Below are 25,248 nucleotides of genomic sequence, written 5' to 3'. Positions count from 1 at the left end.
TTTTTTTCCCTTTTTTTGCCCCTTCCTTTTTTTTTTTTTTTTTTTGATCGATATCACCATCACTGAAACATGTAAACGCAAGGAGTTTGGGTGAAACTCTAGCCGATACAGGGCAGGGAGGAATTGTGGGCTGGCAACAGGCTGGAATCAGTGACCTAATCAGCCATTTCCCTCTCTAATTGCTATGATTCTATGGCTTAAAGAATTACACAATGTGTATTTTAGTTGGAACAAGACACTATTATTGAGTAAAGTGCATAATAATTGTGTTTCAGGAGCTGAAATAAACGTCTATCACCAGGCACTTTAATCCATCATTGTACTTTGCTGAATTACTGAAATTGCACTACATTCAATACTAAAATTACTTGTAATAAAGTGATTGCTGAACTGACACTCACAAAAAGATGTCTAGTACCTACGTTTGTTTTCCTAATTGACAATTTTAGGCTTCGATCTAGGGAGGGAGGTGCACCTACAGCCCTCATTTCAGCTGATAGGAATGGAGGGCCCATAGCTCCTTGCAGAGGCAGAGTGGTTTAGCACCAAAGGATCCTGCCTGCGTGAAGTACCTCTGATTTCCTATAGCTTTCAAGTCCTCGCTTAGGTCACTGGATAGATCCATTTCACCTACATTTACAAAGATTTTGATACAAGCCTTTCTCGTAATGATATACCACTTGCTTATATTGCTCTGCAATTTCCTCACTGGCCATTCATTAATTAATGCCACATTTTTGCAGACTGGGATAAGTGACTTGACCAAGCACACATAGCATGAAGGAAAAAGGCACATTCCTCATCCTGGATCTCCAGTGGCACTTAGGAGATGCCCACGATTTTTGTTTCTTCTTCCTGCAGTCCCTCCACCTTGCAAGATTTTAGTTGGCAAAAAGCAAAACTGAAATCACGAGCTCTTGGTTTCAGCTCCTGGATATGACATTTAGATCAGGCCCACCTACAAGAACATTACTTTTTGGTTTAGATAGTACTCCAAAGATGTTAACGAACTGTATAATCAACTGATGCTGAGCTAAACTCAGTTGGTTTTTTAAACTTTAGCTAATGTATGTGGTCCCATGCTTGGGAGAATACATAGAAATTTTTTCCACAGGCTAAGTGATACCCTTTTGCAAAGGTGTGTAACTCCTTTCTCATCAGACTGAGTGAACAGCTGAGGAAATACCTGTTTTATACAGGGAAAAACGTTTTGCGGTAATATGGAAATGATCATTTGATTATCGTTTACAAGAATTTTATTACTGACTCCTGTCCTTGGACAATTGACTTGCTTTCTGAAGACCATAACCTTGTTTTCTTTCTCAGGGGTTTTCCCAGCCTAGCTCGGAACAGATCTTTAAGACATTTAATTGCAACATGTTAGAATTTCTCTTTGGAAGAGCAACACACGCTCCATCCAGGAAACACTGAATTTAAAAGTCCTCTCTTGATGTTTCCATGGCCTCAGCCAAAGGGATGAAACCTTTCTTCATGGCAGGTGACATAATCTGTAGGGTTTACTGACTCTCTTAACAAAGTATCAAATGCTCTCATAGATATTTTTCTGCTTTTTCTTTACATGAAAGGACACATGAATGTCTCCTTCATCAGCAGTCGCTATATAACATACTCACATACTGTAAAGTCTATTAAAAAAGTTTCAATAAGCTAAGCAAATATGAGGAGTTCTGATAGGAAGGAATTAAAGCTGTTCATTTTTTTTCTTCCAAAATAAATATGCGAGTTAATCTGAAAAAGTGAAGAGTGCCAAATATTCATCCTATGTGCTAAAGTGACTCATGGCAAAGGTAGACAGTTTTATAGTGCAATTTCTTTACTTGTGCTGGAAATGGATAGCTTCCAAGTGACACTTATGAAACAATTAGCTGTTCAAGGATAATCAGATTTGTATGAAAATGTAAAGATAAGCTATTTAGCTGTGATCTCAGCTGGAAAGTGACTGAGGGTGGTGGGCCATACTCCACAGTAAAAATCCCTTTCTTTTACTAAATGGCACTTTTGCTGAAATGTGCTGGATTCAAGCAAGTAACGGCTCCCTTGACTTTCATTGCTAGGATGACACACGACTGATTTGCATCATTAGAGATCCATGCTGATGGCTGAACTGCTTTGCATATAAATGAGACCTAACGTGAACAGCTGTTCAGCTGGTGGATGTGAAGGATTTACGGTTCTGGATCAGGTCCCTGCTCACCACCAGTCTCTGAGGGAACTCCACTCCGGACTGCTGGAAAACACGTAATGTTTCATACCTACGTGCCTGGAGCTTAGGCAGGGGCAGAGGTTGGGGGTTCAGAGGGCCAAAAAACATCTTGAAGCCTTTTTACATTTTAAAGTTAAAATGCTCACTTTGCAGTCTTGCCCTCTCCCTTGAAATTGTCATGCATGTGGTGGAAGAGTGAAGTGCTTTTTTACTCTCCATGTGTTGCACAGACCTGTGTCAGTGCCCAGAGAGATGATGCTGTCTGTAAGAGATGAGCTACAGAGGTGAGGACCAAGCCAGCCTACCTCCATTGTGCCCAGGGCAGCCAGGCTTTGATTGCCAGTACTCCGTGGCCCTATGGATTTGCCAGCCCACGCACGGCTCTGGAAATACGTGTGCACCCTCTGTGCCTGTACAGTGCCAAGACAGTTGCATGGAGAGGGATAGTACTGGCAGCATAGCAAAGGCTCTTCTGCTACCTCCACAACCTGTTCATCTCCAAATTGCCTAGGGTCGGGGGAGGCAGCGGGAAGCCAGGAGAGCCTGAGGGGCCTCTGTCACTCCAGTGCCTGTCTGTATCAGTCCATGGGTTGTCCTCCATCGAGGTGTTTGTCCTTGTGTTCCTGTTCACCAGACCTCTCTGTGTTGTTGGCCGTGTGTTTCTCCTTGGAGTGGACTCTTGTCTGCTCTGCCTTTGCAAATGCACTCTGTGGAGGAAGTAGGAGAAAATGTGATGGTGGCTTCCTGACCCCAGTCTCACTTGAGCTGTACGGGAAGGCCCCTTAGGAAACCTTTCTCTGTGATATTTTCAGCTTAGTTTCCAAATCCCCAGAGGCCTGGCTAAGACTGGTAGGCAGCCAAGCCTTGAGTGACTATTCATCTGCCTGAACACTCCCTAAAGATTTGCCTGTCTGTGGAGCAAACCACATTGTCAAGGGCATTGTTAATAATGTGTCAGAGATAAGAGTAGCTCTCAGCCCCGGGAGATCCAGAGAGCCTTGAGACGGTTTGGATCCTTGGCCAAAGCACCAGGGAGGCGTATATCCCTAGAGCAGAGGTGGTGGTGTCCTAAAATCCAAGGACTAGAAAACACCTGCACTCTGTTTAATGTCAGAGGTATCACTGCCAGTGGTCAGATTCAGAAAAATATTTAGAGGGCTTCCAAGAAAGCATTTGTAGATTTGGGTGTACAAGCCTGTGAAAGCGTTTGGTCTCCTGGCAATGCTTGCACATGCAGACAAAGCACCTTGGTCTTGAAAGGACACTGCTTATTCCTCCACTGAAGCGGGCAGAAAAGGGAATGAGCACTGTGATCCCATCGGCTGTGCAATAAATCCCTGATGATACAAAGGCTCTGGGATGAAATCAGGCACCTGGCACTTCTGCAGCGAGTGTTAAGTGTGGAGCTACTGATGGTAAAATCCTTCTGATGCTGTTTATTGCGGAGGCAGAACTCAACCTGTTATAAACACATCCTCCTTTCTCGAGCGTGGTTGGTTTTATCTCCAGGTTAAGAGGATGTTGAGATCCCAGATGGAAGAGGAAGCTGTTTGGCTTTCAGAGCTTTGTTTACTTATATAAGGCCTAACAAACATGGTTGTTAAGGCCCCCTAGGAGGTCTTTCGTATGAAGCTTGGGGCTATTGGATTAGGCAAATGAGAGCCAGAGATTTGCCTAATAGCTTGACAGGCCATGAGGGATTAGACTCTTGTGGGCTGGTGTAAACTTGTGGGACAGAGGTGCTGTGGTGTGGGTCTCTTCTTAGCCGTGGATAAATGCCTTGTCAATGTGGGTTAATCTTGTTTGCCTTGTCTTCCATAATGCTGCATTACAGGACACAACCTCTGCCAATTTGATCACTGTTGGAATTGAATTGTAGGCTTTTGTTTCATGCACGCATCTCCGCCATTACGCAGCACTTTCAGCATTACAGGGGTCAGTAATCAACAGTAATTTTTAACTCGCATTGGTTCAAGCTCCTGAAATAGTTACTCCTTTGGGACCAAAGGCTCAATTGCAGCTGACTGAAGGCAGGTCCCTCTGGGGACACTTCACTGCTGCCCACGCAGGGCGGATCCATGGCTCCACGCTCCTTTTTCAAACACTGGTATTAACTGTGTGTCTCCCTCCCCAGATAACTCAGATCTCCTTGCCCTGAGGTGGGATCCTGCCTTGTCATTATGCTGTGCTTAAGGCAGCATGCCAGTACTGGAATGGCACCCTGTGAAGCCTGAAGGACACCCCCAGAGAGCACCCACTTCTCCCTGGTACACTCTGACACCTTTCATTTGATTGAAAGTGGGAGTCAGTGGTGACTGTCCTCAAAGGCAGTGGGCAGTTAGCAGTGGGACTGAAGTGCCAGGGCTGTTAAGGGATTGTAAAGAAAGTGGACATGGGACTCCTCTGCTCCTGGGTCCCTTTACCTTGGTCTGATGGGGTAGAGGGCTGTGAGAGTGCAGGGTTTATAGAGCATCATGGCTTTTGCAGCACCTCTCACTTCTGCTCCTGGCCAACCCAGAGAAGAGCAGCCACCTCTGCTGGGCTAGGTTTGCTCCCAAGGCACAGGCCATGTTTGTCTCATTACGGTGTGGGGTCCATCCCATCCAGCCCTAAGTTTATCACACTTTTTAGATAGCTTCACATTTCCTCAATCCATATCTTCCCCTTGTCCTCTCTACAAGTACACCAAGAGCCCAGCAGTGCTTGGTCCAACACAGGAGCTGGGGTCCAAACACCTGCAGCCTCTGGGGACACATAGCCCTGAGTCTCACTTGATGGATGCTTGTTGGAGCTGAGGGAGCAGGGAAAATTCACTGCAGCACATCCCTGAGTCTGGAGGCAGCCTCCTCCATAGCCAATTAGCATCTGCAAGGCACTGGAGGGGACAGTGCAGGTGGGAGGAAGAGCTCAAGCTGGTCCCTTTTGCCCCACAATGGGCGGCATCTCGCTCAGTTGTGCAAATTGCCTGTGCACTCTGGGGGGCCATAAGCCCAAATTGCTCCTTAGAAAGCCCAGCCCCTCCTGCCCCCTCTCAGCACAGGGCTCACCCCCAGCACAGCCCCTCAGCCCTGTGCTGAGCGGGTGGCAGAGCCGCAGGGAGCGGGGCAGATGGGGACAGCACGTCAACGGTGCTGGAGTACCAGGTGAAAGCTTCCCATCGGCAGTGACAGGGGAAAGGTTGCCTTGTGTGCACATGCTAAAGGCAGCCACCTGGGCTCAAAAACTGCAGAGATGGTGGTGTGAAAAAGTGCCTTAGGTCTTGTCCCTGACACCTTCACTTGCCCAGCAGAGGAAAGCTGCAGGTGCCAAAAGGGTTGTAAATAGAGACCTTGCAGGCTGGTCCTTTACTAACACAGCCCCAAGACAGCATCGAGTCTTCCTGGGTGGATGGAAAGGGCTGCAGAGCAGTGAGGCATTGGGGTAAAAGCAAGACCCTTATCAGCTGCACACAGTGCTGTCTGTTGTGCCACCCACAGGGTGCTGGGCCAGGTCAGGCCCCGGGGCTTTCCCGGCTGTCCCACTACATGAAATGCCACCCACCTCCCATCCACTTCTCTGTGTCTTCCTTACCTTACAGGGAGCGGGAAGTTTTAAATTGCCACGTGAGCACAGAGGGGAGAAGCTCTTAGGAGGGGGTGTATAATGGAGGATTTTCCCTCTGTTCTACAGACCTCCATTGCCTTCCTGGCTCTGCTCTTCCCACACCACAGCACCCAGCCCTGGGCAAGACTCAAGCTGGGAACTAGAAGCTGGCCAGCGCAGAGCCCAAAACACACCAGGGCACCCATGATACGATCTCAGAAGAGCCTGTACCAGCTTATAAATTGCCTGTGGAGTGGGACCTGGCAGAAAGAAGCACAGCCCACCTCCATGGAGGTGGCAAAGGTTTGGGTCTGAAGCAGAGAGAGGTAAGGTTCACCCTGCACATGCATTACTGCCTGCGCTCCTTCGTGCTATAGCTTAGTCACGGCTGACCCAGGCGAGCGGCTTGGGAGAACACAGCTGGGAGAACAGGGTTGTACTGGCTGACGTTAGTTCTGCTTACGGCAGAAAGGCTTCATCTCTTTTGGGCCTCCCCTGCCACCAGACAAATGCTGTGCTCTGGCTGCAGATTGAGATACGAGCTAAGTGAGCCTAAAGTTGCACCCTGCCGCAGGCTAGCTTTGCACAGCTCTGGAGGCACAGAGGTGGTCTAATGCGCTTTATTACTGCTCTTTATTATCAGAATCCACTAATGAATTCTACTAATGCGCAAAACCCTGCATGACAAAGAAGCCCTTGATCTTCTTCCATGCCCTTCCTTACTTCTAACCCCTGTAACATTTCCTGCTGTAGCTGAGGAGTCCCACCTGGGATAGACAGCACAACTCAGCAGGTGGCAAAAAGTGTATACTCCTGAAGCGAGCTAGCTGAGCCTGGATGCTTCCTTTCCCAAGATCTCACTGCTGGTTCCTGCACAGGGAGGAGACATTGCTCTTCACCAGGCCAGGAGCTAGCTTACATTTTGGCCTGGAGCTCATTTAAATCAAGTTCTCTAGTAGCAGCCCATGCTTTGTGAGGCAGTCCCAGGAGATTCCTGGGTTGGGGCAAAGAAGGTAATTGCTATCTAACCGACGGAGCTGGGCATATCGCTCATGCTCCCACAGCTATCATTCCTCAAACACAAAGCTTCTGCCACCCTTCCTTCCCTAGGCACGGGAGCCTCATGGAGCAGTGCCGTGAGGTTTTATACAAAACTGACCCTGCAGGGAAGAGGAAAAGGAAGGAGAGGGCTCCTGCTGCCCTGGGCATGATGCTGGGTAGCCCAGGGCACCTATCACTAAAAGAAGTCAATGTTTTTTCAATCTGAGTGCTGGGCTTTATAGGCAGAATAAAATATCATGCAAAGGACTGCTTGTATATTGCCTGTGACTTTTGCATGTCTTAATTTAAGAGTTTACAAATTGCATAGTCCTGGGCTAGCCTTTCTGCCTAGCAGACAGCTATTGAGTTCCCAGAAGGAAGTTCTTTGGCCACCTCCATCTGTACTGTCCAAATGTCTGTAGAAGAAATACCCTGGGAAGAGAACCTGTCACACTGTCCATCACTGAATACAGTGGGCTCTTATGTCTTGCTGTGCCTTTAGAGACCACTTTGTTCTCCAATTCCTTTTCTTTAACTGGCTCTGTCTTTACTTGTTGGAGTCCTTGTACTTAGACAAGATGCAAATTTTGCATAATAAAAGGGCTTCCTAATAGCCGGCAGTGCATCCTGCTGTTCCCTGTCTCCTGTTGCTGAAAATTAAACAGATGTAAAATCAGGACCTCAATGTCTCTGCATCTGGGGGTCCTTGTGCGTAGCTGGAGATGAGAGTTTAAGATGTGCCCTTTTCCCAGGAATAGCAATTGAAGTGTTCAAGAAATGATAATCCCTAACAAACCTTTCTCCAAAGAATTTTGCTTAAATATTTTAAATCACATTGAATGTGTACATTTTTCCTCATAGCTTTCCTTGCTTCTCTTGACTGCACACTCCAGTGAAATCCCAGATCCTTCACTGAGAAATGCTTTTGAATGCTCCATCCCCACCTACACTTTTGGACCCCTAAGGGGGGCAAGCAAACAGAAGGGAAGGTTCACTGCAAGCAGAAAAGAAGCCAGCGATTTTCCTTCACTGCAGGAGACTTTATGCAATTCAGCCTAGTGCTGTGTTGCCTTGAGTAACTCATGTTCCTAGGCATGGTGTCCAGGACTGCACACTCCAGTGAAATCCCAGATCCTTCACTGAGAAATGCTTTTGAATGCTCCATCCCCACCTACACTTTTGGACCCCTAAGGGGGGCAAGCAAACAGAAGGGAACGTTCACTGCAGGCAAAAAAGAAGCCAGCGATTTTCCTTCACTGCAGGAGACTTTATGCAACTCAGCATCTGCAGGCCCTAGTGCTGTGTTGCCTTGAGTAACTCATGTTCCTAGGCATGGTGTCCAGGCAGAACCAAGTCCTGGTCCAAAGCAATGCACACCAGTATTTTCTTTTCTTGGCATGCCCTAGTCCATCTCTTTACAACAGGCTCCCAATTGCTTGGCTTCATCTTAGGGTGGCAATCACATAAAGAGGCTGTAGTAAGTGAATTTAATTTGCCTCCTGGACTAGCAGCAGACCCTCTTGGGTGAATGGTCAGAGCTTGTGTTTAAAAGCTCACTGCAAAAAGTAGTATCCATGGCTGATTGAGCTCATGGTGTATCCTGTAAATCTGCACTTCCCCGCTGTATTTGAGAACACTGGGTGTTGGGAAACCTTGAGAACTGTAAGTGGAGAAGGAGCCCCATTAATTCCTGTCTAGACTGGCTTCTGAGCCCAGGTTCCAGAGATGAAAGGGCACTTTATTAAGACAGGGCATAAATCCACCCTGCCAACAAGTCCACACTCCTCTGGATTATTTACACCTCTCTCCCTCCCTCTGGTCATTGCCTGTCCCTATATAATGTACATTAAAGTTCTGACAGGATTAAGCAAATATATCTTAACCTTTAAATATCAGCTCTGTGTGCTTCGTTTCCACCGTGTCACAAAAAAGACTTCATGTTTTTACAGATAGACTGAAAAAAAAAAAGTAGGTGTCTAAGGAAAAGAGCTTGTTGTTATGACTGAGAGATAAAATGTGTGCTTAGAAGATTTTATTACAAATGTGGCCTTTGCCGCACCTACAGCTCCTCTCCCTGATGCGTCTGGCCCTGTATGTCACTAAGGGCCAGCCAGGGGCTGCATGAACAGAGCCATCTGGGCTCTGAGCATCACGTTTCTGGATGAGGGGTGACAGCCCGGGGCCAGGCTACATCCCCTTTCTTATGCAGGACTGGCCTCCCTTGCACCGATGTGCTCAGCTACTAGGGACAAGGACTGAGGGGGTGCAGAGGGCACGGGTGGTTTATGACAGAGGCTCTGAGGAGGGCAGGCTTTTTTCCTTCAGAGGTCTTACAACTTTTCATTGCTCTTGCGGTTTTGCTCCTTTGTTTTCTGCCATTGGAAAGTTCCTATGGATTGTCCGTGGGTTTTTTGGTGCTTATGGGAAGAGCCGCAGCACTGTATGAGTGTAGTAGATCCCGTCATCTCATGTTTGCGTGAGTTTCTCCACCCTCCCTTGCAGCCAGGCAATGAGGAGCAAACAATGCTTATGGAAAAGAGCCTCAAAGGGACTTTGGCACAAATATATTTTTAGGCTGAAAATGTAAAAATGTGCATTCACTGTATAAGTATCTCTGCAACCCCTGGCTCATGGTTCATTTCTGGTGTAGGTCCTGTTCGGCCATAGGACTGAGGGGTATAGCGATGTGGAGCATTAGTGAAGTGGGTGTTGTGCACTGAAATGAAAGGCAGGCAAGGTGCCTAGAGCTACAGTCAGCAAAATTTCTGGATGACGTGGAAGAGCTGCAGCCTGCAAGGTGACATCCAGGCACTACTGCAGGACTGGAGTTCGTTCTTCCCAGGCATCTGTGTGTCACCAGTAGCAGATCAATAATTTGGCAAGAGTGACTAATACTTTGGATTAATTTATTTGAAAGAAAATATGAGTTCACGAGCATGCTCTGATGCAGGACTACCTTTCTGTTGCAGCCCCCTATGCATTTTCGCTATTAGTTGATACATCCAACGTGATAACAGTATGTGATGATAGAGCTGCACAACGCTCAGAGCTGTGTGACTTAAAGACGTGCTGCAGATTTCAGCACATTGTGGCAATGACAGGCTAAGGAAACCACGAGTCCTGTTGAAAGGACACTCTTGAATTTTTGTGCAGCCAGACAGAGATCTCCACAGTGTCAAAGTCTGCTCAGATCTGCATTTCAGCTGACTGCAGTACTTGCAATCCTTTTGTATTCATTTGCTGTTGCAGTTTTAGCAAATGAACTTACTGGCATGGTCAATTTGAAGTCATTAGCAAATGTTTACTTAAAGTGAGTTTGAAACCTATAAAAAGGACCACGTGAAGTGTTTCCAAGATTTGCATTCATTTGGCCAAAGAAATCATGATACCTGACTTACGTGTCCAATCCAACATAACCAGACTGCTCCAATTTTGAAGTCAGTGTTTGCACTGAACTTGAAAAACTGTTTCCAAACCAAGGCTCAGTCAGACTACAGAAATATTTCAAATAGATACACAAAAATAAATCAAAGCTGTTTACATACCTGAAGAGGAAAAGGAAAAAAAAATCACTGAATATATTATTCAGCAGCTTTCTTATTTATGGAACAATCACTTTTTTCAGCAGCATCAAAGGTCAGCGTCATCTCCCCGTTAAACACCCAGCTTTGTCTCTCCATGCGCTGTAACAGCTGATAGTGCAGGTAACGTACCTTGAGTTTTGCCTTTTTGCCTTTACTGTCGAGTTTATTGTTACATATTTGGGTCCTCAGTAAACAACAGTTATTAAACAGTTTCTATCCTTTCCCTTCTAGCAGCTTTCTCTGAGCTGGAAGAGCACAGTGTAATCCCCACATCCTTTCTGCTCATACAGCAAAGTTTCCTGTGCCTTGTCACCTTTTTTCATTCCCAGGTTTGTGTCAGGATGAGCAGAGGACTCCAGAGCTCCAGGACGCAAGTTGCATGCAAGCCTGAATAAGACAAGAGCCTTATTGAGCCTGTCCCAGCTAGGAGCCTGTCCCCCCTGCGCCTGCCGGGCACAAGCCATCATCCTCTGTGTGGGGAGAGCACGTGGCGGCTGCTGGATGCAGGGATGGGGCATGCTGCGTTTGTGTTAAGGACAGAGCTGGAGCAATAGGCTTTTGTGTAGCAGAAATAGCCCACAGAGTCCCAGAATTACTTCCCACTGGCTTTCCTTTGGTTCATCAGTTTCAGTATCTCGGTGGGTAGAGTCAGCAACATGTCTTAGAAGCCATCTGTTAGTCTGGCCTGGGAGAGAAGACTGAAATACTCAAAAGTAGGCAGTGTAGGGAAAAAAATCTCTAGAAAGGAGCAGATTTTTTTTCCATTTTATGGAGCATATTTTCACATTTCCACTAGTCTAAACTCACCAGGAGTTTTAGCAGGAACAGCCTCAGTTTCATGTTAGTCTCTTGCTCTTCCAGCTTTTTATACAGACACTCTTGCAACAAAATTGAAAGACGGTATATATGTGTAAGGACTAAGTCTCTATTTACCTGTATGACTTTAACCTGATTAAAACTGTCACTAAATCTTTATGCTCTGTGTTGTAAGCAGCGCTGCGATGGCAGCGTGTGTGAATACACTGGATAACTTGGAATTGGGAACTGCTGTTAGTGGGCTTGTCGCTGCGGCACAGAGCACAGCACAGTGCTCCCAAAATGCAAGGTAATTACCAGGACAGATGGCCCAGGAGGACCTTCATCTGTCCCTGATGATATCTGAGCTAGAGAGTTTGACAGCATCACGAGTGTCCCTGCCTTTGCCACATAGTCATGCAGTCCGCTTCAGCATAGACATGCTGTGTGTAACTATTTTGGACTGTTCCCAAGCATGAGGAACAGAGGTTTTATTGTCTAAATACTCAAACACATCCTCACGTAAGGGCAGCAGATGGGTTCGTGTGGATCACAGGAACAAAAGTCTTCCCCCAACCCTCTATCCACTGGATGTTCCACTGGTTTTCTCACATGTACCTAGAATCACCCCTCCTTTCTGCAGGGGCACTCCAGCTCCTTACAAACCCAGACGAGTCCTCAGGTACCTCTGTTCTGCAACAGCTGGAAAAATGGCAGGTATTTCCCGTGAGGACTTGTGAAATAATTTTTAAAAAATTGAAAATTTCAACAATAAGTGGATAAAAATGTAATACCCATGAAACAAAAGAAATGTTGTTTTATAACCAACCATCCTTCATCAGATAATACTGCTGAAGTAAGAGCTCCTGCCAGCTGGCATGTGTCCCATCTTTCATTTCCACCAGGAAGTAGGGAGAGAGAAGGAAGTGGCTGGGATCCTCCAGGAACATGCTTACATGGAAAACCCTACCACCTTTGTACTGGAAAGATGCTGCAATCACCTCTTCTAAAATAATGTTAAATAAGAGCTGGGGAGAATTATCCACAAGGCACAGAATTCGTGTAAACTTTTGCTATCTAGCCAGGTGGGGAAACATTTTTTTCCTCTGTTTAACTTGCCTGTTATTTCCTCCTCCTGGCATTTATTAATCTGACTGGTTAACCATTGAGTCCAGGCTGAAAACAGATCTCATCACAAATCCTGTTCTCCACGGTGGACTCGGAAAAGGCTCTGGCTGAACAAACTCACTTCTCCTGTCTTCACTCTGAAGGGCAGAACTAAATGCTGGAGATGATAGATGTTTACCATGAAATTCACACTAAAGGTTTCCTGTTTGGAGCAGCCAGTAATGCTAGGGACACTAGGATTTCCATTTGTAGACAAGCTCCGTTTTGACGGAGCCCTTCACGATTCATCAACAATTTGGGTGCTTCTGGCTATGCAGTATTCATTGCACCCACCCCACTCCTGATAAACAGATTCAGGAGCCCTAATCACAGGGGTAGTATATGCAATAACCATTGCTCTTTAATTGTTTCTGATCTTTATCTCTCTTTCCCCCAAGGGTTTTTTTCCTGCGGGAGGATCAGTGTTTCTCTTTGAACTGACTTTTCCTTTCGAAGTTTATCATTCCGGACTGCTGAAGTGCTGTTTCGGTGCAGAAGCTGCTTGCAAACTATTTGTAGCAGCTGCTTTTTTGGAAGTTTGCTACTTGCAGTGTGTGATCCCTCACTTAAACCACCCGACATTGCCTTTCCTTTCCGACTGTGCACGAGACCCCTGCACCACACAACATGCTTCTGGGAGAGCTGGGGTTGACCCCAGACCTGTCTCTGGTTGTTTCATATCTGACCCTGGGGGAGTATTTCCAGCATGCTTCACCACCACAAACCCATCAGCAAGGTCTGTGAGCAGTGTGCTGAGTGACTAGTGAGAGGTGAACCACAGCCAGGTGCGATGTTCAGGTTGGGGGCTGATACCAGCTCCAGTGGGACTGTCTGCACCCCTGGGGACTGGCCTTTCAGCCTGGGTGTTTTGCAAAGAAAGCCTCAGAGCACTTGGAAGGTGAACATGTGTTTGGGATAGAGGAACAAGTGAAAAATAGCGTGAGGCAGACAGAGAAAGTAAAGCTACAGGCTGCTTCCATCAGCAGAGTTGTCATGTCCTATGGCTTATGTGTGGGTTTTTGTCACATGGGGATAATTACTGGATCGCTCGTTCCATTTGCATCTGATTATTAAAACCAATAATGCATACATTGGCCTGAAAGTGATTTACATGCACAACTTTTCCTATATGTTGGTAGCTGACAGAACTGCTTGTGTCTGAGGAACTGCGAAACCCCATGTTGCTGTCATTGTTCCTGTCTAACACGCTCCGTGGCTTCTGTCTTTTAATCTGCTGGTCCCCACCTGAGCGGTTCCCGGAGGAGAACCTCGCTGCACACCTGGGAGTCCCAGCCAGGCAGGATGCAGCCAGGGCAGCTCTGTCAATATTGACTTTGCTGCCGGCTTTGGTGCACAGCGATGGTTATCTTGTTCACTAGGTAAGATTTAGCCCGTTAGCACAAGTGTCTTTGAAGCCATTAAATACACAGAATGGAGTTGAAAAGGCGAGGGGGTTGGGGCGTGGGGGTGTCCTTTCAAATGGAGGTATGTTATCAGCCCGTGCAGGTTACACAGACCAAGACCTGCACTTTGGACTGCATACTGGGGTGTACTGGGCGACAACTGTAAATGGGACTTCTGCAGGGTGATCTCTGTCCACCACACTTGTTTGCTTCCCATATGTGTCTCCTCCTCTCCCCTGCATCGGGGGCACACCAATTTGCAGGGTTTTCTTTCCTGGTGCAGCCGTGCAGCCCTGCTTTCCCAGCTCTGGCATTAGACTGGATGAAAACTTTCCATCCGTAGATGTTTGCTTTATGGGAAGGAGCTTTTTGCACAGCATGAAATTTTCCATTGTATTCACGATTGGTTTTGGGCAAACTAATTCAAGGTGAAAAAATGCTGTCTGTGAGAGCTGACTGCATGGGCACTGGCACTCCGGGGCACAGACAGCCCCGCTCCTTGCTGGAGCCGGACCCCAGGAGCAGGAGTGCTGCCAGCAAGGGGTGCCTCAGCCTGACCTTGCAAGTCTGCCCGCAGAGACATGCTGCTCTGGGGAATGGAGTTATGTTGTCTCAGGTCATGCCGGCTGGAAATTCAGGAGAGAGCCCAGTGATGGTCTGGCCTGCTGTGTGCAAAGCCCTGGCTGCTTTCCCCAGCAGGGAGTGGAAAGCTCACAGGTAGCAGGATTTCCTCCCTTGCGCGCAAGCCAGCTGCTTTCCTGGTGATGGAGGGAGCCTGTATTTGGCAGGCCATGAGTTGCCAAAGGGCTGCCAATGGGCTGGCCCATTTCCCGAGTGAATCCTGGTCCCCCCGTGCTGTGCATCTACCAGTGCTCCCCAAATTTTCTGCAGGATCCACAGTATTCGTAAGGCTGCTTGCTAAAAGGGCTCTGTGCTCACTGCATTCATCCTCTGTACGCTGAACTAAAAGGTGGGATCTTTCGAGGAGGGCGATAACAAGCTTTCCATTAGTGCAGAAAAAGTGTTTGCGTGGTGTAAGCAGGGTGAGGTCCTGCATGGTGACTGTTTATAGACATGCAGTGCTCTTGGTTCACTCGGTGCTGGGAAAGCACAGGATGCGCAGATCTTGCTGGCCTTCGGCTCTGCCTGATGTGTAAGGCTACACTTAAACCAAGAGGAGGGACTGCAGCTGGAAAACAAGGCCCGTTAAGTGTGTTGCGTTAGGGGTAGCTGAGCTCACCTGAGATGGGTGAGTTACACAGCTGTCCTGGCTATAAAAGCTGAGAGGGGGAGGCAGCCTGGCTTGCTGCCATGGAAGGGAGGTGGGGATGGGGGTGCTCTGAGGCAGGGAGGATGTTCTGGGGATGGGAGCTTTCTGGCTTTGGCTACAGTCCAGGAGCTTCTGTGTAAGGGATGAGAAGAAAGGGAGGCAAGAAGAGAGTCTCTGAGATCAGACTTAGGGCAACAGAAAAATGATGGACTCTAATGAGAGGCTCCAAATAGAAAATGGAGATAAACCTACGTGGGTGGCATCTGGCCTAGGACTGACTCACGGGTGTCCCTAGAGACACAGAGCCTCTAGCTCGCTGCCCTCTTGTACTGCAAATAATCTTGTCCTCCTAGAGAAAAGGCTCTGAGGAGAAAGGTTTGGAGAAGGGGGTGTGCTTGGATGAAAAGAGGAGGTAGGGAGCTATCAAAAGCTTTCCTGAGATGAACTGTGTTCTGGTGGGTGCACGCAGTTTCTGTGCTCATCTGACCTATCCTGCAAGGTGGTGGCATGGTAAATGTGACAGTTTTCATGCTGCCCAATGTAAAATGAATGCTGATAGCTTTATATTGCTTCCCTATGTTATAAACCAACCTTCAATTCATGTTAATAGCTTGATATGGGACTTAAATGTTCTAAATTAGAACAAAACACCAGTGCCTCCGTTATTAGGAGGTCTTTAGCAACCAGGACAAGCTTAATCATTGAGTGGATAAATCTGCAGTTGGATTAAAGCCTAATTACCCTGTGATGAATCACTCTGTAATATTTCATACAAAGCACTAGGTTTACAACCAGCCTAAGTGGGGAGGTCCACAGTGTCTTTTGTTACACTCAGGTCAATGATGTACGTTCCTATTTTAACTTGATTCTGGTGTTTTAAAGGAAAGTAGGGAAAAGAAATAACTTACCAGTTCTGTCAAAGCAGCACAAAGGTATTTCAGTCTAGCTTTTTTCCAACTAGAAAATAAGCCACTGTGTTTTGCCCTCTTCGCCTGCTGCAAGCCAGAGGCCGTTTCAGGACTGCTTTTACCCTGCTGTCCGAAAGCTTGGCTGCGAGTCTGGCTTGCTTGGCAAAGGCTAGAGCAGCACCAGGCAAGCCAGCTTACGGCTTACGTGGTGACCTTAGCACTGCAGCTGCTCTTGCCAGAGGCAGTTAATTTCCCTAAATGCCATTCCTCAAGGTATTTTTGAGGGGCTTGTTGCTAACGACCTGCTGGCTGTGAAGTCCTGCCTCCAGCCACCGGATCAGAGGTTTCTCTGCAATGTCCAAGGGTAAAGCCGAGGGCTATGTCATTGTTAAAGCTGGCAGAGGGTAATGTGGCCCTGGACTTACTCCGTTTGCTGTGGGAGGCAGATTATGTTTTGCTGGGTTTTCCCATTAAATCCCTATCTCCTAATAAAATACTAAAAGAAAAAATTCATTGTTCCTGCCAAATTTAACAGGAAATTGAGAATAAATATTTTACTTCAGCAAGCTTGCTCTTTAGCAGCCCAAGCTTTTCCTGGGGGTGGGTAGACGCCTGCTTGATCTATCCTTTAAGCCAGCCCTGGCAGAGCAACTCGCTGCAGGGGGCTGAGCCCTGCTTGAGACCACGCTGGAGCCAGGTTTTCTGAAGGGGATGCAACTCTGACTACTTTCCCATTCACCTTCTACAGGCTTTTCTCACAGCTGAGCTTAAATACGAGGAGAGGAATATGAGTTTTGCCTCCAAACATGAAATCAGCTTCGTGTAATACCAGTTTGGGACAAAAAAGGAAGGGTTTTAGGCCTGGCTGTATTAGTAGAGATACCAAGGGTACTGCTGTGCTGTAGGAAAGGGGCTGAACACACAAGAGGGGGTAAATGAGCTGACACAGAGCGGCAACCGCAGTGTGGCAACTATTGATGAGCCCTGGCCTGGGAACAGCTCTGAGAGGAGGGTCTCTGCTGGTCTGCAGAATTGCTCAGGATATGGCAGTACTCCTCATCTGCCGTGTTGTGCAGAGAGAAAGGAACAGCCATTAAAAGTGATAAACAGTCTTAATGGCAAATGGGAAGCCCAGATAATAGAGCAGGAACAAAATGCAGTTCTTCTGCATCTACCAGAAAAACAAGTCTTTTTAATCCAGAGGGAGAAAAATTACTAATGCAGCCCAAAAGCAAGGGAGAAGGCAAGTGGTGCATAATGAAGTAAATAAACTATTCTGTAATAGCCTTGTTAAAGCAGCAAAGGGGTTTTTTTACATGTGGATTTTTTTTTTGCACAGGTGGCAAGGAGGCTGATGTGGGAGAGGTGACTGGTACCTGGGAGGGCACAGCAGCCTGCAGCCCACCGTTCTCACAGTGCAACCCCCATCCCTGGCTAGCCCAGCTGCCTGAACAAAAGCTATGCTTCCTACCTCCTGCACAGTACGAACTGAAGTCCCCAAGACTATGTGGGCCCATCCAGGTCCTTTATGAAGGTTGCAGATGGCTGTGGAAACAGCCAGGGTATGGACCAGGGCACAGCAAAAGTTTGCCAGCCACCCCCAGCGTGCGGGGGTGAGCGAGCTGGAGGAGGGGTGACGATCCCCAGCACCATCTGCACGTTCTTGTAATCAAGGCTGAGTCAGAGCTGCAAGAGGTCATGTTTTTCCCAGCTGAAGGGAAACTTCTGCTATGTATTCACTTGCCTCTCAGTGTCTGCCAGCTCTTAAACTGGACATTTGAAAGCCCACATGCAGTATTCTCACCAGACGAGCAACAGTCTTCTCTAAGCGGATAATATTTTGCTGCACAGCATCATTTCAGGTCTTTCTGAGAAAGCTTCATGCCGGAGGAAATCTCTTTAGTTTGTGGCACTTCTCTTTAGAAGTGCCACATCTTCCAGAAGGCACCATCAAGCTTCACAGGCTGAAGCTTGAGGAGGCCTCTCATTTCAGCAGGTCTCCCAAGGGGCTAAAACCAGGGCAGCATTTCATGTGCAACACCATCCCAGGGTCCTCCAGGGCCATGGGACAAACCCCCAGGGATCAAGCTCCTACCTGTCCTCGAGCCCTGCTGCTGCTCAGCTGTACAGGTGACTTGTGCCCTCACCCCATCAAGCCCAGAAAGCCCATCTCTGGTCTGCCCACGCTCCCGGTTCTTTCTCCTAAAACTTCTGGAGGTTACTTTGGCAGCACAGCTCTGTCTTGCATAGCCACTCTACTTGTGCTATGATACAGGATCTTCTCAGCAGGTTTTGTTGCAGCCCCAAACCTGAGCCCTGGTGAATGTCCCAGACCAGACAAGTTGCCCTTGATTTTCAGTTCCATAATATTTGCTCAGTTGTAAGAGAAATGCTTGTGGTGGGAGTGCTTTCAATTCCAGGGAACACCAAGCAGGGAGTGCTTCCTTTTCTATAATATTTTTAAAACAACCTATAAATTCATCCATGGAGATGGAATTCCCTGTTAAAGCTGTAGCTTTTTTCTAAAACCTGGTAGAAAAGGCTTTGTTGTCTGTTTAGCTGTTTAGACAGTTAAAAATCGTTCCTGTGCGACCTGCAGGTTTCATCCTGCTGTGTTCTAGGGGGACTTTTCACAGGCTACAAATTAGACTAGATCAACAGTCTTATATGGACACCAGAGAGGTAATTATAGCTATAAATGAAACGGTATTTCTGCTGTGCTTGACAGCAGTAAAATGCAAAAGAAAAGCTGAAAACAAAAGGAAAAGAATATCAGAAAGAATGAAAAGTAAGGGATAGGAGGTATTTAGACAAATGCACTAAAGGAGGCATCTTCCTCTGAGGGATCTGGAAATCCAACTAGCAGTTTCATCAGGGAGAAACAGAAAAGAAATACTGTTGACTATAAAGACCTGGTCTTTTTTGTTCCCTAACCCCACATCAAGGATGATTCAGGCACCCTCCTAGAAGAGAGAAAATCCTTTGGCGAATGTTAATGAAACTCTGGATTTACGACATGCAGCTCTGCAAATCTCCTTTTTCTGGCCAAGCCATCCTTGGGATTGGCCTGTATGAAGGAGAGTGGGAATGCTGGGGAAAGTTGCTTGTAGTGCTTTTCATGTGGTTTCCATGGCTGGAAAAGCGTGGCTGGGTTCCCTGCCTCCTTGTAAGTGGTCGAAACAACTGTTTTATTTAAAGTGTGGCTTGAAGTCTCAGGTATGTTACGGGAAACCAGCACGGCAGGGAGACAGACCAGACCACGTGCAACGTGCAGCTCTGGGAGATTACTTGTTTTGCTTGAGGGTCTTTGCAGTGGGCTGGACTGAGGAATCTTGATGCTGGCAGCCCTTTGCACACTGCAGGTTCCCAGGATGCTAGTAAGAGACTGTATGGATGCCATACAGGTGATATGCACAGATGCTGCATCGGGATCTGAGCTGCTGCTTTTGTTTGCTCTGCTTTGGTTCCACTGTCAAAAGGGAACAGGCACTGATTTGCTTCCAAGGGGCAGAGTTCATTCCTAGAGCTCCTTATTAAGATACTTAAATGCAAGCCCCCACTAAGATACCTGGAGATCTGCTCAATGTTTTCTTGGTCCTCAGTGGACAGTGCCCTCTACTCTCAGGCAGCAAATGAAATATATGAGCTGCAACAGCATGCATTGCTAGATGATGGGGAGGGCGGGAAATGCAATAGCATGTCAAATCAGGAAACCTTAGTAGTCCTCCAGAAATAAGAGGGGCATCCTCCAGAGTGCACAGGCAGTATTCCCTGAGCGTGCTGCCACTGGCAGCTGTGAGCAACAGCCCAGGCAGTCATGCTCAGCTCCCCTCTGCCTGCACCCTGCTCACCCTGGTCTGCCCACGCTTCCAGGAGCAGCATGCTGGGAACATCCAAGTGCCCACCCTAGGGATGGCTCCTGGGGCACGACGGTGTGTCACAGTGTTGGGCTGCTCTGCGAGTGGGTAGAGCCATCCCAGTGCATTTGTTGCTCCCAGTTGCTGATCTCAACAACCATGGGTTTTTTTCCGATTGCTCCTGCTCCCCATGTTCATAGTTGGTTGTCCCTGTAGGTGAGCAGGTCCCCACCGCCAGCAGTTTAACTGCTGACCAGTCCCACTAGCTGGGTTTGCTCTTGGCTGTGCTCCCCTGACTCTGTTTTCCCTCTCGCTCCTACCAGCTGTGTTTGCAGTCTGACCTGTCCTGCCGAGTGCCTTCCATAAAGAAGAGGGAAGGGAAAGGAGGCAGGAAGATACTTTTTACCCAGCTCTCAGACATGAAGTCATCAAGTTATTTGGCTACCTGAGTCCAGCTTTCTTGAACTTGTTGGCAGCACAGGACAGAGTCTTGACAGACTGGACTCGTTGTTTCTTAAGCAGAGCACAATGCCCCTTTGTGCGGGGTTCCTGGACCAGCCAGGTTAGGTTTTGTTTGACAAAGCCTCTTTAAATTTCATTTTTTCCCTCCATGGAGTTGTGAAGAAAAAGATTTCTTTCTTCCTTCACTCAAACTTTAGCCTTGAGTTTGCTCAAAATAGGTCTGTGACCATAGAGCTAAGTTTCAGGTTTGCAAATAAACCTGTAACCCAGGCAGCCTGGGCATTTTGTAATCAAATTTGTGGACAACAAAGATGCTATGATTTCAAACCTAGAGAAGAAAGATGGGGCTGGGAAGCCAGAGAATTACAATTTACTCCAGCATCTCCTGCAAGCTTTGAGTAGAAAATTACACCGTTGTTCTGTATGCAGCTTCCTCGTGTGTCAAGTGGCATGAAGCAGTTGTGAGACGCCTCACAGGAATGGTGTAAACCTCTCCCCACGTTTCCAGAGTGCCTGAGGTCCTCTCGTAAAGAAGATGAGAGAAGTGAGGGGGATGGAAGGAGTTTCCTCTGAAAAGGGGAATCCAGAATGAGAAACACATTCAGCCACTGCAAACAGCAAAAACACACGCGCTTTGATTCCAGGAGCCAGACCATGCGTGTCTCACATGTGCAGCTGCCCAGATTTATGGCCTGTTATCCTCCGAGGCAATTACTGGGGTTTGTTGTGGGGATCTGCATGAGCCATGCACAGGTTGCCCACATAGCCTGGCCTTCTGAGAAATGACACGGTGCTCGCTCCGCCAGCGCTCGCCATGTGCTGCGGCCGGGAGCAGCTGTGCTGGAAAACCACCACGGAGGAAATCACAAGTTAGTGAGTCACTGAGACTGCTGCCAGCCTGTCAGGAGTCTCTCCATAACTCAGCTTTCATGTGCCTCTGCTTCTGCACTGAAGCAGGCTCAGATGCCATCTTGACCAGCAGAATGGTCGCTAGCAGGTGAGGAAGGAGCAGGAGCATGTGGACAGATGGACCTGGGTTTCGTTCTCTGGTCCTAAAGGGAGGCGAGCGCTGTGGAGGGGAGAGGCCGCCCTGGCAGCCCCGAGCACCACCTCCCATGCTGCCTGCAATGCACCCAGCACACCCCTCGAAGCTCAGCAGAGATGTTGCTCCACATCCCTTTGCCCTGCCCAGGAAAGGTGCTGCTTGGGACATGGCCAGGAGCACGCTGTTGCCAGGATACTTTTGGCCCAGCTGCAAACATCGATATCGAGGTCTTCCCAAAGCTGTTGACGGCTTTGGTCCAGCTGTGAGGTCCAAGTGGTTCAGGCTTTATCTGTGCATTGGGAGACTACTCGCAGCTGCTCTGGCCCAAGAACACACTCCTGTGCCTTGGGCTGGACTGCATTTCCATCACTTGCATCTATGAGAACCTGGAGAAAGCTATTGATGTGTGTTAAACCAGCCTTCAAGCAGAAGCTTTGTAGCATGAAATGCAGGCTCTCGTGCATTAAACCAGCGGGCAGAGTAAGGGCTTTCCTTTCCAAAGTAAGGGCTGTGCTGCCCACGGCCCCGGGGCAGAGGTGCTTCCTGCACACCGAGGAGGCTCCTGGAGACCAGGCTGGAGAATAAACCCCTGGGAGAAGAGGGTTGGTGTTGTGCTGCGGGACACAGAGCTGGCAGGGACAATGCCTGTGCCTGCCTGCTCTGCCACGGAGCTGGGCTGCCTCCCCGGGGCTGCCTGCAGCCACTCCTGCCTGCGCCCCAGAGACAGCCCCAGCTCATCCCGCCAGCCCACAGCTTTAAATGCCTCTCTTCCTTAATCCCTAACAAGTGAGGAGCGGGATGCAGAGCAAACCGGTTCCAAATGCTTGTGCTGGGGGCTCTGGGCTGGGTCTTGCCAGCAGCAAAATCCACAGGAGGCAGAGGTGCTAAGATACTCCCTGCTGAGTATCCAATGCTGTTTTCCTTGGAAGTGAGAGGGGGTCCCTGAGGTGCGGTTTTGTCAGTGAGCAAGACCAGGTATTTTCAACATCAAAACAGACAAGAGAGTGAGAAGCATTTTCTATGGAAACATAGTTGGATAAAGCCTACATTTGGGATTTGTGCACAGAAATGTTCTTACTCCTTTCTTTTACAAAAACTGAGCAATAATTGTTGTTTTGGGACTAGAAGCTTTTCAAGCAATGAAACTATTCCCTTAAAATCTCTGTTTTAAAGCAGTTCATTCTGCACTGAGTTTTTGGACGAGTTCTCACCACATTTTTCAGCCAGGTCTGTGCAGCACATGTTCCCCGCAGCAGCAAGGAGCTCTGCTCCCACCGCCCGAGAGGCGAGGAGGGCTGGGTGATCTGCCCAGCGCTCCCTCCAAGCCTTCTCCATTTTTAGACCTGTTTGTGCTCGTAGCACCGGTGTGTGCTCAACTCGCCGTCAGTGGAAGATCCCCTTCGCGCTCCGGCTCTCGGCTGGTGACAACCACAGAAAGATCACAGTGCCGGGGAGAGGTGCTGGGGAGGACACTTGACAGCAGGGTAAATTCTTAGCTAGGAGTCATGCCGCCTTGCGTTTTTGTTCTTTGATCAACCGCGATTTAAATTGATACTTGGACTTAACTTGCTTTAACTTCCATGTGCAAACTAGCCCGAAGTAGACAGGTCCCTTGCTCTGCTCAAGGATGCCTCCAGATGAGCTCTGGTGAGCCTTGACGAGGCAAACTCTGTATTTTCTACCTGCTCTGTCCCCTCGCGGGAAGAACCCGTGGGGTGTAGGTTGTTCTCTTCAGCTGCCCAAAATTCTACTCAAAAGCCCAATTTGGGACCTTCAGGTTTGAAAGATTTGGTCTCACCTTGGGCATGGCAGTGGGCAAACTTCCCAGACAGTGTCAGAAATGCTCATGAAATATAAGAAGATACCTTTTCTCAGCGGCAGCAGTAACGCTGGCTGACATCATGAGCTGGCTGTTGATTCAGCGAAAAGGCAGCATGGCCAAAGCTCGCAGTGGCTGAAGCCATTTATGAACTGGGATCACATTCAGTGGGTAATCTGGGAGGAAAAAAGATGGAGAATAAATGTAAAAAAGCCTCGAACATACTTTGAATTGAGAAAGTTCACTGTGTTGTGTTGAGCTGCTGTTCCACTGTGAAATGTGGGATTTACTATTTTTGAATGAAGGAACGACTTTACTGTTTTTTTAAAAAAACAACAGAAGTGAAACACAAAATCTTGTCTCTTGGATTGAGTTAAATGTTCTGTTTGACCAGGTGTGGTTGAGGTTTTCTTACTTTAGTTTTGTTCTGTTTGCTGCCTTGTTTTGGAAAGGGGGAAAAAAGACCCCACCTTTATGCTAGATCCACCCAAAAGGAAAGCTTTCCAAGCTAAAAAATGACGGTTTCCCATCTGTCCCTGCTCTGACCTTCTGGAGGGGTCCTTTACGTGGCTGCAACCTTGCAGGGGGTATCTGCACTCCCCTGGACGACGCAGGGCAGTAGGACCCTCCCAGCTGCAGCCATCTTCTCCAGGGCATGTGGCTGGGACACACAGTCGGAGGAAAGGGAGCTGGCTGCCATGTGTCATCTCTGTGAAAGTCTCACCACAGCCCACATCAAGCCTGGAAACATCTCCCGGCCGATACAGCTCTGCGTAGCTGTAATTATTGTGTGCTTTGCTCATCTTTTGCATTAGCTGCCTGCTTCTGAATTCTGCTCATCCCATTGCCTATCCCAGTAGATATGGGCTCCCTCTCCACTTGGCAGCTGCTTCTGCTGTTCAGCAAGTGCCACTGTCTGCTCTGGGGTGGCTGCATGTCAACGGAGGTGATGGCTGAAAACATACCCAGGGCACAGTCAGGGCCGTTCCCCGCATGGGTAAGATGAAAGCTGGGTGTCCTGGCACCCCAAGGCTGCCTCTTACATGTCTGTAGTCAGCAGTACAGGTGATGCTGGTTAAGCACATGACTTCTTGGTGTGAGTTAGTCTTGATCTTCTCACTGACTGCTTACACAGATGTTCTCTGGGTCTTGTGAACATGTGTCTTCAATTAATTTTCATCAGCAGAGCTAAAGTAAAACACTTTTCCAGTTGGAAAATGAGATAGCTGGTATAGTCCAAATGGCACATTTGGTTCTGCTCCCATTCAAACTCCTAAGGGCAAGTTTTCCAACATGCAGAGAGGCAGCCGCGGCTGGTGGGACAGCTAGCGCAGAGCTGTTTGCATTCAACACCCGAAGGGCGGAACAGTTTCAGTAACATGGATCCCGCTGGATGCTACTCTCCTGTAGCATCATCTCCTGGAAACTGGCTCAACACAAATGTTTGAAAAGAAGAATTTCTCTCTAGGAGTCCTGCACGGATGCAGACACCCATAGCTCTGTCTACAGTCACCACCCACAGAGGGTTTGCTGTCAGAAACAAGTTCAGTTGGGTGTTGGTGCCCAGGACATCACAGCATCCTCCTCTGTCCCCCAGAGCTGCCTTGATGTCAGGACAAAAAGGAGAAATCCACTGGTTTTAGCCATGTAGACTTTAAACTGCTTAATCCTAAAAGATGCCTTGAAGACATATGAAGCTACATGCCTCACAGCTTGAGTCAGTCACTGCCAGTAATGCAGGCGGCATCTGAGTGGGGGAGATTTCCTCACCTCCACATTTTGTGAGACATTTTTCTCCTTCTGAAACATCTGAGCTGGGCTCTCAGAGGGGCAGCCGTGGGCCTGACCCACTTGGGAGATGTCTGCAAGCAGCAGGTAAAACCCATAGTCCAGGAAGCAGTAGGTGTGTGTCCTGGTTTCGGCTGGGATAGAGTTAATTTTCCTCCTAGCAGCTGGTACAGCGCTGTGTTTTGGATTTAGCATGAGAATAATGTTGATAACACACCGATGTTTTAGTCGTGCTTGCACTAGTCAAGGACTTTTCAGCTTCCCATGCCCTGCCAGCGAGAAGCTGGGAGGGGGCACAGCCAG

The sequence above is a fragment of the Aptenodytes forsteri genome, unplaced genomic scaffold (genome assembly GCF_000699145.1).
Source record: "Aptenodytes forsteri isolate BGI_AS27 unplaced genomic scaffold, ASM69914v1 Scaffold404, whole genome shotgun sequence".
Classification (NCBI taxonomy): Eukaryota; Metazoa; Chordata; class Aves; order Sphenisciformes; family Spheniscidae; genus Aptenodytes; species Aptenodytes forsteri.
Note: the sequence above shows the minus strand (reverse complement) of the source record.